Source organism: Anomaloglossus baeobatrachus, chromosome 2 (genome assembly GCF_048569485.1).
Source record: "Anomaloglossus baeobatrachus isolate aAnoBae1 chromosome 2, aAnoBae1.hap1, whole genome shotgun sequence".
Lineage (NCBI taxonomy): Eukaryota > Metazoa > Chordata > Amphibia > Anura > Aromobatidae > Anomaloglossus > Anomaloglossus baeobatrachus.
The window spans coordinates 344,334,191-344,347,645 of record NC_134354.1 but is presented as its reverse complement, the minus strand read 5'-3'; the positions used below and the strand labels follow the sequence as shown (position 1 = coordinate 344,347,645).

Here is a 13,455-nt window from a genome sequence, read left to right as displayed (position 1 = left end):
CTGCAAAGTAATGGCAATTAGAGACGAGTTTTGACTGCCAGGAAAAAAAAAAATTCGTAGTTCTGTTGGTTATGGAAGCTAAAACATCCCGTCATTCGGCAACAAAGCCAAGAACTTCATGTATTGTAGTTGGATAAGGTATTATTTCAACACCAAGAACAGACTGGTTTTACTGGGGATTAAACCCAGGACTTTCTGCGTGTTAAGCAGACGTGATGACTACTACACTATGAATCTTAATGAAAAGTTACTGTGTATTGGCTAGCAGAGCAGAATTGTGACTGACGGGGCCTTTTTATTGCTGAAGGAAAGTATTTTTGGTAATGAAACATTTACAATTTTTTTTACATATTTTACCAGTTTTATTCCTACAAAGGGATATTGCTTAAATTGAAGTTTACATTGAATGTGTTACTTTTTTCTACACAGTTTAATCGTTTGCTTTTGTATTTATGGGAACTATAAATTTTGAAACAAACAGGATTGTTATAATATGGGATTATGTTTTCTGCTAAAATGTTCAATAAAAAAGAAACCCAAAATCGTAGTTCTCCTTGTGATAGAAGCCAAAATGTATTGTCATTTGGCAACGAAACCAAGAATTTCATACTTTACAGGTTGATAGGAAATTACTTCAACACCGAAAACAGATTGGTTTCACTGGGTATTGAACCCAGAACGTTCTGCATATGAAGCAGACTTGATGACCACCACACTTTAAAACCTGTGATTCCTGCAAAGTGATGGCAATTAGAGATGAAATTTGACTGCCAGGAAAAAAAAAAAATTCGTAGTTCCGTTGGTTATGGAAGCTAAAACATCCCGACATTCGGCAACAAAGCCAAGAACTTCATGTATTGCAGTTGGATAGGGTATTATTTCAACACCAAGAAGAGACTGGTTTCACTGGGGATTGAACCCAGGACCTTCTGCGAGTTAAGCAGACGTCATAACCACTACACTATGAAACCTGTGAAATCCTGCAAAGCAATGGCAATTGGAGACGAGTTTTGACCGCCAGGGAAAAAAAAAAAAAAATTCAAAGTTCTGTTGGTGATGGAAGACAAAACATCCTGTTATTCGGCAACAAAGCCAAGAAATTCATATATTGTAGTTGGATAGGGTATTTTTTCAACACCAAGAAGAGATTGGTTTCACTGGGGATTGAACCCAGGACCTTCTGCGTGTTAAGCAGACGTGATGACCACTACACTATGAAACCTGATGAAAAGTTACTGTGTATTGGCTAGCAGAGCAGAATTGTGACTGACGGGGCCTTTTTATTGCTGAAGGAAAGTATTTTTGGTAATGAAACATTTACAATTTTTATTACATATTTTACCAGTTTTATTCCTACAAAGGGATATTGCTTAAATTGAAGTTTACATTGAATGTGTTACTTTTTTCTACACAGTTTAGTCGTTTGCTTTTGTATTTATGGGAACTATATATTTTTAAACAAACAGGATTTTTATAATATGGGATTATGTTTTCTGCTAAAATGTTCAATAAAAAAGAAACGCAAAATCGTAGTTCTCCTTGTGATAGAAGCCAAAATGTATTGTCATTTGGCAACGAAACCAAGAATTTCATACTTTACAGGTTGATAGGAAATTACTTCAACACCGAAAACAGATTGGTTTCACTGGGTATTGAACCCAGAACGTTCTGCATATGAAGCAGACTTGATGACCACCACACTTTAAAACCTGTGATTCCTGCAAAGTAATGGCAATTAGAGACGAAATTTGACTGCCAGGAAAAAAAAAAAATTCGTAGTTCTGTTGGTTATGGAAGCTAAAACATCCCGTCATTCGGCAACAAAGCCAAGAACTTCATGTATTGTAGTTGGATAGGGTATTATTTCAACACCAAGAAGAGACTGGTTTCACTGGGGATTGAACCCAGGACCTTCTGCGTGTTAAGCAGACGTGATGACCACTACACTATGAAACCTGTGAAATCCTGCAAAGCAATGGCAATTGGAGACGAGTTTTGACCGCCAGGGAAAAAAAAAAAAAATTCAAAGTTCTGTTGGTGATGGAAGACAAAACACCCTGTTATTCGGCAACAAAGCCAAGAAATTCATATATTGTAGTTGGATAGGGTATTTTTTCAACACCAAGAAGAGATTGGTTTCACTGGGGATTGAACCCAGGACCTTCTGCGTGTTAAGCAGACGTGATGACCACTACACTATGAAACCTGATGAAAAGTTACTGTGTATTGGCTAGCAGAGCAGAATTGTGACTGACGGGGCCTTTTTATTGCTGAAGGAAAGTATTTTTGGTAATGAAACATTTACAATTTTTATTACATATTTTACCAGTTTTATTCCTACAAAGGGATATTGCTTAAATTGAAGTTTACATTGAATGTGTTACTTTTTTTCTACACAGTTTAATCGTTTGCTTTTGTATTTATGGGAACTATAAATTTTGAAACAAACAGGATTGTTATAATATGGGATTATGTTTTCTGCTAAAATGTTCAATAAAAAAGAAACCCAAAATCGTAGTTCTCCTTGTGATAGAAGCCAAAATGTATTGTCATTTGGCAATGAAACCAAGAATTTCATACTTTACAGGTTGATAGGAAATTACTTCAACACCGAAAACAGATTGGTTTCACTGGGTATTGAACCCAGAACGTTCTGCATATGAAGCAGACTTGATGACCACCACACTTTAAAACCTGTGATTCCTGCAAAGTAACGGCAATTAGAGACGAAATTTGACTGCCAGGAAAAAAAAAAAATTCGTAGTTCCGTTGGTTATGGAAGCTAAAACATCCCGTCATTCGGCAACAAAGCCAAGAACTTCATGTATTGCAGTTGGATAGGGTATTATTTCAACACCAAGAAGAGACTGGTTTTACTGTGGATTGAACCCAGGACCTTCTGCGTGTTAAGCAGACGTGATAACCACTACACTATGAAACCTGTGAAATCCTGCAAAGCAATGGCAATTGGAGACGAGTTTTGACCGCCAGGGAAAAAAAAAAAAATTCAAAGTTCTGTTGGTGATGGAAGACAAAACATCCTGTTATTCGGCAACAAAGCCACGAAATTCAAATATTGTAGTTGGATAGGGTATTATTTCAACACCAAGAAGAGATTGGTTTCACTGGGGATTGAACCCAGGACCTTCTGCGTGTTAAGCAGACGTGATGACCACTACACTATGAAACCTGATGAAAAGTTACTGTGTATTGGCTAGCAGAGCAGAATTGTGACTGACGGGGCCTTTTTATTGCTGAAGGAAAGTATTTTTGGTAATGAAACATTTACAATTTTTATTACATATTTTACCAGTTTTATTCCTACAAAGGGATATTGCTTAAATTGAAGTTTACATTGAATGTGTTACTTTTTTCTACACAGTTTAGTCGTTTGCTTTTGTATTTATGGGAACTATATATTTTTAAACAAACAGGATTTTTATAATATGGGATTATGTTTTCTGCTAAAATGGACAATAAAAAAGAAACCCAAATAGTAGTTCTCTTTGTGATGGAAGCCAAAATGTATTGTCATTTGGCAACGAAACCAAGAATTTTATATATTACAGGTTGATAGCATATTACTTCAACAGCGAAAACAGATTGGTTTCACTGGGGATTGAACCCAGGACGTTTTACATGTGAAGCAGACGTGATGACCACTACACTATGAAACCTGTGAAATCCTGCAAAGTAATGGCAATTGAAAACGAGTTTTGACCGCCAGGGGAAAAAAATTATTAGTTCTGTTGGTGATGGAAGCCAAAACATCCCATCATTCGGCAACAAAGCCAAGAACTTCATATATTGTAGTTTGATAGGGTATTATTTCAACACCAAGAACAGATTGCTTTTACTGGGGATTGAACCAGTGTTAAGCAGACGTGATAACTACTACACTATGAAACCTTCTGGAAAGTTACTGTGTATTGGCAAGCAGAGCAGAATTGTAACTGATGGGGCCTTTTTATTGCTGAAGAAAAGTGTTTTTGGTAATGAAACATTTACAATTTTTATTACATATTTTACCAGTTTTATTCCTACAAAGGGATATTGCTTAAATTGAAGATTACATTGAATGTGTTACTTTTTTCTACACAGTTTAATCGTTTGCTTTTGTATTTATGGGAACTATAAATTTTGAAACAAACAGGATTGTTATAATATGGGATTATGTTTTCTGCTAAAATGTTCAATAAAAAAGAAACCCAAAATCGTAGTTCTCCTTGTGATAGAAGCCAAAATGTATAGTCATTTGGCAACGAAACCAAGAATTTCATACTTTACAGGTTGATAGGAAATTACTTCAACACCGAAAACAGATTGGTTTAACTGGGTATTGAATCCAGAACGTTCTGCATATGAAGCAGACTTGATGACCACCACACTTTAAAACCTGTGAAATCCTGCAAAGTAATGGCAATTAGAGACGAGTTTTGACTGCCAGGAAAAAAAAATTCGTAGTTCTGTTGGTTATGGAAGCTAAAACATCCCGTCATTCGGCAACAAAGCCAAGAACTTCATGTATTGCAGTTGGATAGGGTATTATTTCAACACCAAGAAGAGACTGGTTTCACTGGGGATTGAACCCAGGACCTTCTGCGTGTTAAGGAGACGTGATGACCACTACACTATGAAACCTGTGAAATCCTGCAAAGCAATGGCAATTGGAGACGAGTTTTGACCGCCAGGGAAAAAAACAAAAAATTCTTAGTTCTGTTGGTGATGGAAGCCAAAACATCCCATCATTCTGCAACAAAGCCAAGAACTTCATATATTGTAGTTTGATAGGGTATTATTTCAACACCAAGAACAGACTGGTTTTACTGGGGATTAAACCCAGGACCTTCTACGCGTTAAGCAGACATGATGACCACTACACTATGAATCCTGATGAAAAGTTACTGTGTATTGGCTAGCAGAGCAGAATTGTGACTGACAGGGCCTTTTTATTGCTGAAGGAAAGTATTTTTGGTAATGAAACATTTCCAATTTTTATTACATATTTTACGAGTTTTATTCCTACAAAGGGATATTGCTTAAATTGAAGTTTACATTGAATGTGTTACTTTTTTCTACATAGTTTAGTCGTTTGCTTTTGTATTTATGGGAACTATATATTTTAAAACAAACAGGTTTTTTTATAATATGGGATTATGTTTTCTGCTAAAATGTTCAATAAAAAAGAAACACAAAATCGTAGTTCTCCTTGTGATAGAAGCCAAAATGTATTGTCATTTGGCAACGAAACCAAGAATTTCATACTTTACAGGTTGATAGGAAATTACTTCAACACCGAAAACAGATTGGTTTAACTGGGTATTGAATCCAGAACGTTCTGCATATGAAGCAGACTTGATGACCACCACACTTTAAAACCTGTGAAATCCTGCAAAGTAATGGCAATTAGAGACGAGTTTTGACTGCCAGGAAAAAAAAAAATTCGTAGTTCTGTTGGTTATGGAAGCTAAAACATCCCGTCATTCGGCAACAAAGCCAAGAACTTCATGTATTGTAGTTGGATAAGGTATTATTTCAACACCAAGAAGAGACTGGTTTCACTGGGGATTAAACCCAGGACTTTCTGCGTGTTAAGCAGACGTGATGACTACTACACTATGAATCTTAATGAAAATTTATTGTGTATTGGCTAGCAGAGCAGAATTGTGACTGACGGGGCCTTTTTATTGCTGAAGGAAAGTATTTTTGGTAATGAAACATTTACAATTTTTATTACATATTTTACCAGTTTTATTCCTACAAAGGGATATTGCTTAAATTGAAGTTTACATTGAATGTGTTACTTTTTTCTACACAGTTTAATCGTTTGCTTTTGTATTTATGGGAACTATAAATTTTGAAACAAACAGGATTGTTATAATATGGGATTATGTTTTCTGCTAAAATGTTCAATAAAAAAGAAACCCAAAATCGTAGTTCTCCTTGTGATAGAAGCCAAAATGTATTGTCATTTGGCAACGAAACCAAGAATTTCATACTTTACAGTTTGATAGGAAATTACTTCAACACCGAAAACAGATTGGTTTCACTGGGTATTGAACCCAGAACGTTCTGCATATGAAGCAGACTTGATGACCACCACACTTTAAAACCTGTGATTCCTGCAAAGTAATGGCAATTAGAGATGAAATTTGACTGCCAGGAAAAAAAAAAAATTCGTAGTTCCGTTGGTTATGGAAGCTAAAACATCCCGACATTCGGCAACAAAGCCAAGAACTTCATGTATTGCAGTTGGATAGGGTATTATTTCAACACCAAGAAGAGACTGGTTTCACTGGGGATTGAACCCAGGACCTTCTGCGAGTTAAGCAGACGTCATAACCACTACACTATGAAACCTGTGAAATCCTGCAAAGCAATGGCAATTGGAGACGAGTTTTGACCGCCAGGGAAAAAAAAAAAAAAATTCAAAGTTCTGTTGGTGATGGAAGACAAAACATCCTGTTATTCGGCAACAAAGCCAAGAAATTCATATATTGTAGTTGGATAGGGTATTTTTTCAACACCAAGAAGAGATTGGTTTCACTGGGGATTGAACCCAGGACCTTCTGCGTGTTAAGCAGACGTGATGACCACTACACTATGAAACCTGATGAAAAGTTACTGTGTATTGGCTAGCAGAGCAGAATTGTGACTGACGGGGCCTTTTTATTGCTGAAGGAAAGTATTTTTGGTAATGAAACATTTACAATTTTTATTACATATTTTACCAGTTTTATTCCTACAAAGGGATATTGCTTAAATTGAAGTTTACATTGAATGTGTTACTTTTTTCTACACAGTTTAATCGTTTGCTTTTGTATTTATGGAAACTATAAATTTTGAAACAAACAGGATTGTTATAATATGGGATTATGTTTTCTGCTAAAATGTTCAATAAAAAAGAAACCCAAAATCGTAGTTCTCCTTGTGATAGAAGCCAAAATGTATTGTCATTTGGCAACGAAACCAAGAATTTCATACTTTACAGTTTGATAGGAAATTACTTCAACACCGAAAACAGATTGGTTTCACTGGGTATTGAACCCAGAACGTTCTGCATATGAAGCAGACTTGATGACCACCACACTTTAAAACCTGTGATTCCTGCAAAGTAATGGCAATTAGAGATGAAATTTGACTGCCAGGAAAAAAAAAAAATTCGTAGTTCCGTTGGTTATGGAAGCTAAAACATCCCGACATTCGGCAACAAAGCCAAGAACTTCATGTATTGCAGTTGGATAGGGTATTATTTCAACACCAAGAAGAGACTGGTTTCACTGGGGATTGAACCCAGGACCTTCTGCGAGTTAAGCAGACGTCATAACCACTACACTATGAAACCTGTGAAATCCTGCAAAGCAATGGCAATTGGAGACGAGTTTTGACCGCCAGGGAAAAAAAAAAAAAAATTCAAAGTTCTGTTGGTGATGGAAGACAAAACATCCTGTTATTCGGCAACAAAGCCAAGAAATTCATATATTGTAGTTGGATAGGGTATTTTTTCAACACCAAGAAGAGATTGGTTTCACTGGGGATTGAACCCAGGACCTTCTGCGTGTTTAGCAGACGTGATGACCACTACACTATGAAACCTGATGAAAAGTTACTGTGTATTGGCTAGCAGAGCAGAATTGTGACTGACGGGGCCTTTTTATTGCTGAAGGAAAGTATTTTTGGTAATGAAACATTTACAATTTTTATTACATATTTTACCAGTTTTATTCCTACAAAGGGATATTGCTTAAATTGAAGTTTACATTGAATGTGTTACTTTTTTCTACACAGTTTAGTCGTTTGCTTTTGTATTTATGGGAACTATATATTTTTAAACAAACAGGATTTTTATAATATGGGATTATGTTTTCTGCTAAAATGTTCAATAAAAAAGAAACGCAAAATCGTAGTTCTCCTTGTGATAGAAGCCAAAATGTATTGTCATTTGGCAACGAAACCAAGAATTTCATACTTTACAGGTTGATAGGAAATTACTTCAACACCGAAAACAGATTGGTTTCACTGGGTATTGAACCCAGAACGTTCTGCAAATGAAGCAGACTTGATGACCACCACACTTTAAAACCTGTGATTCCTGCAAAGTAATGGCAATTAGAGACGAAATTTGACTGCCAGGAAAAAAAAAAAATTCGTAGTTCTGTTGGTTATGGAAGCTAAAACATCCCGTCATTCGGCAACAAAGCCAAGAACTTCATGTATTGTAGTTGGATAGGGTATTATTTCAACACCAAGAAGAGACTGGTTTCACTGGGGATTGAACCCAGGACCTTCTGCGTGTTAAGCAGACGTGATGACCACTACACTATGAAACCTGTGAAATCCTGCAAAGCAATGGCAATTGGAGACGAGTTTTGACCGCCAGGGAAAAAAAAAAAAAATTCTTAGTTCTGTTGGTGATGGAAGCCAAAACATCCCATCATTCTGCAACAAAGCCAAGAACTTCATATATTGTAGTTTCATAGGGTATTATTTCAACACCAAGAACAGACTGGTTTTACTGGGGATTAAACCCAGGACTTTCTGCGTGTTAAGCAGACGTGATGACCACTACACTATGAATCTTAATGAAAAGTTACTGTGTATTGGCTAGCAGAGCAGAATTGTGACTGACGGGGCCTTTTTATTGCTGAAGGAAAGTATTTTTGGTAATGAAACATTTACAATTTTTATTACATATTTTACCAGTTTTATTCCTACAAAGGGATATTGCTTAAATTGAAGTTTACATTGAATGTGTTACTTTTTTTCTACACAGTTTAATCGTTTGCTTTTGTATTTATGGGAACTATAAATTTTGAAACAAACAGGATTGTTATAATATGGGATTATGTTTTCTGCTAAAATGTTCAATAAAAAAGAAACCCAAAATCGTAGTTCTCCTTGTGATAGAAGCCAAAATGTATTGTCATTTGGCAATGAAACCAAGAATTTCATACTTTACAGGTTGATAGGAAATTACTTCAACACCGAAAACAGATTGGTTTCACTGGGTATTGAACCCAGAACGTTCTGCATATGAAGCAGACTTGATGACCACCACACTTTAAAACCTGTGATTCCTGCAAAGTAACGGCAATTAAAGACGAAATTTGACTGCCAGGAAAAAAAAAAAATTCGTAGTTCCGTTGGTTATGGAAGCTAAAACATCCCGTCATTCGGCAACAAAGCCAAAAACTTCATGTATTGCAGTTGGATAGGGTATTATTTCAACACCAAGAAGAGACTGGTTTCACTGTGGATTGAACCAAGGACCTTCTGCGTGTTAAGCAGACGTGATAACCACTACACTATGAAACCTGTGAAATCCTGCAAAGCAATGGCAATTGGAGACGAGTTTTGACCGCCAGGGAAAAAAAAAAAAAATTCAAAGTTCTGTTGGTGATGGAAGACAAAACATCCTGTTATTCGGCAACAAAGCCACGAAATTCATATATTGTAGTTGGATAGGGTATTATTTCAACACCAAGAAGAGATTGGTTTCACTGGGGATTGAACCCAGGACCTTCTGCGTGTTAAGCAGACGTGATGACCACTACACTATGAAACCTGATGAAAAGTTACTGTGTATTGGCTAGCAGAGCAGAATTGTGACTGACGGGGCCTTTTTATTGCTGAAGGAAAGTATTTTTGGTAATGAAACATTTACAATTTTTATTACATATTTTACCAGTTTTATTCCTACAAAGGGATATTGCTTAAATTGAAGTTTACATTGAATGTGTTACTTTTTTCTACACAGTTTAGTCGTTTGCTTTTGTATTTATGGGAACTATGTATTTTTAAACAAACAGGATTTTTATAATATGGGATTATGTTTTCTGCTAAAATGGACAATAAAAAAGAAACCCAAATAGTAGTTCTCTTTGTGATGGAAGCCAAAATGTATTGTCATTTGGCAACGAAACCAAGAATTTTATATATTACAGGTTGATAGCATATTACTTCAACAGCGAAAACAGATTGGTTTCACTGGGGATTGAACCCAGGACCTTTTACGTGTGAAGCAGACGTGATGACCACTACACTATGAAACCTGTGAAATCCTGCAAAGCAATGGCAATTGAAAACGAGTTTTGACCGCCAGGGGAAAAAAATTATTAGTTCTGTTGGTGATGGAAGCCAAAACATCCCATCATTCGGCAACAAAGCCAAGAACTTCATATATTGTAGTTTGATAGGGTATTATTTCAACACCAAGAACAGATTGCTTTTACTGGGGATTGAACCAGTGTTAAGCAGACGTGATAACTACTACACTATGAAACCTTCTGGAAAGTTACTGTGTATTGGCAAGCAGAGCAGAATTGTAACTGATGGGGCCTTTTTATTGCTGAAGAAAAGTGTTTTTGGTAATGAAACATTTACAATTTTTATTACATATTTTACCAGTTTTATTCCTACAAAGGGATATTGCTTAAATTGAAGATTACATTGAATGTGTTACTTTTTTCTACACAGTTTAATCGTTTGCTTTTGTATTTATGGGAACTATAAATTTTGAAACAAACAGGATTGTTATAATATGGGATTATGTTTTCTGCTAAAATGTTCAATAAAAAAGAAACCCAAAATCGTAGTTCTCCTTGTGATAGAAGCCAAAATGTATAGTCATTTGGCAACGAAACCAAGAATTTCATACTTTACAGGTTGATAGGAAATTACTTCAACACCGAAAACAGATTGGTTTAACTGGGTATTGAATCCAGAACGTTCTGCATATGAAGCAGACTTGATGACCACCACACTTTAAAACCTGTGAAATCCTGCAAAGTAATGGCAATTAGAGACGAGTTTTGACTGCCAGGAAAAAAAAAATTCGTAGTTCTGTTGGTTATGGAAGCTAAAACATCCCGTCATTCAGCAACAAAGCCAAGAACTTCATGTATTGCAGTTGGATAGGGTATTATTTCAACACCAAGAAGAGACAGGTTTCACTGGGGATTGAACCCAGGACCTTCTGCGTGTTAAGGAGACGTGATGACCACTACACTATGAAACCTGTGAAATCCTGCAAAGCAATGGCAATTGGAGACGAGTTTTGACCGCCAGGGAAAAAAACAAAAAATTCTTAGTTCTGTTGGTGATGGAAGCCAAAACATCCCATCATTCTGCAACAAAGCCAAGAACTTCATATATTGTAGTTGGATAAGGTATTATTTCAACACCAAGAACAGACTGGTTTTACTGGGGATTAAACCCAGGACTTTCTGCGTGTTAAGCAGACGTGATGACCACTACACTATGAATCTTAATGAAAAGTTACTGTGTATTGGCTAGCAGAGCAGAATTGTGACTGACGGGGCCTTTTTATTGCTGAAGGAAAGTATTTTTGGTAATGAAACATTTACAATTTTTATTACATATTTTACCAGTTTTATTCCTACAAAGGGATATTGCTTAAATTGAAGTTTACATTGAATGTGTTACTTTTTTCTACACAGTTTAATCGTTTGCTTTTGTATTTATGGGAACTATAAATTTTGAAACAAACAGGATTGTTATAATATGGGATTATGTTTTCTGCTAAAATGTTCAATAAAAAAGAAACCCAAAATCGTAGTTCTCCTTGTGATAGAAGCCAAAATGTATTGTCATTTGGCAACGAAACCAAGAATTTCATACTTTACAGTTTGATAGGAAATTACTTCAACACCGAAAACAGATTGGTTTCACTGGGTATTGAACCCAGAACGTTCTGCATATGAAGCAGACTTGATGACCACCACACTTTAAAACCTGTGATTCCTGCAAAGTAATGGCAATTAGAGATGAAATTTGACTGCCAGGAAAAAAAAATAATTCGTAGTTCAGTTGGTTATGGAAGCTAAAACATGCCGACATTCGGCAACAAAGCCAAGAACTTCATGTATTGCAGTTGGATAGGGTATTATTTCAACACCAAGAAGAGACTGGTTTCACTGGGGATTGAACCCAGGACCTTCTGCGAGTTAAGCAGACGTGATAACCACTACACTATGAAACCTGTGAAATCCTGCAAAGCAATGGCAATTGGAGACGAGTTTTGACCGCCAGGGAAAAAAAAAAAAAATTCAAAGTTCTGTTGGTGATGGAAGACAAAACATCCTGTTATTCGGCAACAAAGCCAAGAAATTCATATATTGTAGTTGGATAGGGTATTATTTCAACACCAAGAAGAGATTGGTTTCACTGGGGATTGAACCCAGGACCTTCTGCGTGTTAAGCAGACGTGATGACCACTACACTATGAAACCTGAAGAAAAGTTACTGTGTATTGGCTAGCAGAGCAGAATTGTGACTGACGGGGCCTTTTTATTGCTGAAGGAAAGTATTTTTGGTAATGAAACATTTACAATTTTTATTACATATTTTACCAGTTTTATTCCTACAAAGGGATATTGCTTAAATTGAAGTTTACATTGAATGTGTTACTTTTTTTCTACACAGTTTAATCGTTTGCTTTTGTATTTATGGGAACTATAAATTTTGAAACAAACAGGATTGTTATAATATGGGATTATGTTTTCTGCTAAAATGTTCAATAAAAAAGAAACCCAAAATCGTAGTTCTCCTTGAGATAGAAGCCAAAATGTATTGTCATTTGGCAATGAAACCAAGAATTTCATACTTTACAGGTTGATAGGAAATTACTTCAACACCGAAAACAGATTGGTTTCACTGGGTATTGAACCCAGAACGTTCTGCATACGAAGCAGACTTGATGACCACCACACTTTAAAACCTGTGATTCCTGCAAAGTAACGGCAATTAGAGACAAAATTTGACTGCCAGGAAAAAAAAATAATTCGTAGTTCCGTTGTTTATGGAAGCTAAAACATCCCGTCATTCGGCAACAAAGCCAAGAACTTCATGTATTACAGTTGGATAGGGTATTATTTCAACACCAAGAAGAGACTGGTTTCACTGGGGATTGAACCCAGGACCTTCTGCGTGTTAAGCAGACGTGATAACTAGAGTTGAGCGCGGTTCGTCGTTCGTGGTTCTCCAGTTCTAGGCTCGAGTGATTTTGGGGCATGTTCTAGATCGAACTAGAACTCGAGCTTTTTGCAAAAGCTCGATAGTTCTAGAAACGTTCGAGAACGGTTCTAGCAGCCAAAAAACAGCTAAATCTTAGCTTGGTTTCTGCTGTAATAGTGTAAGTCACTCTGTGAATCAAACTATTATCACATTTCAGTGTATAGTGTGCGTGAACAGCGCCTTCAGATCACTGCTGTTTCTATAATGGCCATTTTTTTTTTTTTTTTTCTTGTCTTCCTTCCCTAAGCGCGCGCGTCTTGTGGGGCTGGCCAGCATGTCAGCCAATCACAGACACACACACACCTAAGTGGACTTTGAGGCAGAGAAGCAACGGCATGTGTGATAGGATCTGCATGTCACATGTCCCTGCATTATAAAACCGGACATTTTCTTCACGATCGCCATTATCTGCCTTCTGCG

General features: G+C 36.4%; 8 non-coding genes across 8 annotated transcripts; all 8 read right to left on the bottom strand.

Moving 5' to 3' along the window:
• Positions 1-1,149: 1,149 nt before the first annotated feature.
• Positions 1,150-1,222, bottom strand: TRNAV-AAC (transfer RNA valine (anticodon AAC)). The gene has a single exon. It is a non-coding gene; the product is annotated as a tRNA-Val (tRNA).
• A 661-nt stretch (positions 1,223-1,883) lies between these two features.
• TRNAV-AAC (transfer RNA valine (anticodon AAC)) lies at positions 1,884-1,956 on the bottom strand. Its single transcript has one exon. It is a non-coding gene; the product is annotated as a tRNA-Val (tRNA).
• A 177-nt stretch (positions 1,957-2,133) lies between these two features.
• Positions 2,134-2,206, bottom strand: TRNAV-AAC (transfer RNA valine (anticodon AAC)). Its single transcript has one exon. It is a non-coding gene; the product is annotated as a tRNA-Val (tRNA).
• A 911-nt stretch (positions 2,207-3,117) lies between these two features.
• On the bottom strand, positions 3,118-3,190 carry TRNAV-AAC (transfer RNA valine (anticodon AAC)). Its single transcript has one exon. It is a non-coding gene; the product is annotated as a tRNA-Val (tRNA).
• Positions 3,191-6,538: 3,348 nt separating this feature from the next.
• TRNAV-AAC (transfer RNA valine (anticodon AAC)) lies at positions 6,539-6,611 on the bottom strand. The gene has a single exon. It is a non-coding gene; the product is annotated as a tRNA-Val (tRNA).
• Positions 6,612-8,257: 1,646 nt separating this feature from the next.
• TRNAV-AAC (transfer RNA valine (anticodon AAC)) lies at positions 8,258-8,330 on the bottom strand. Its single transcript has one exon. It is a non-coding gene; the product is annotated as a tRNA-Val (tRNA).
• A 1,162-nt stretch (positions 8,331-9,492) lies between these two features.
• TRNAV-AAC (transfer RNA valine (anticodon AAC)) lies at positions 9,493-9,565 on the bottom strand. Its single transcript has one exon. It is a non-coding gene; the product is annotated as a tRNA-Val (tRNA).
• Positions 9,566-12,178: 2,613 nt separating this feature from the next.
• Positions 12,179-12,251, bottom strand: TRNAV-AAC (transfer RNA valine (anticodon AAC)). Its single transcript has one exon. It is a non-coding gene; the product is annotated as a tRNA-Val (tRNA).
• Between the last annotated feature and the right edge of the window lie 1,204 nt (positions 12,252-13,455).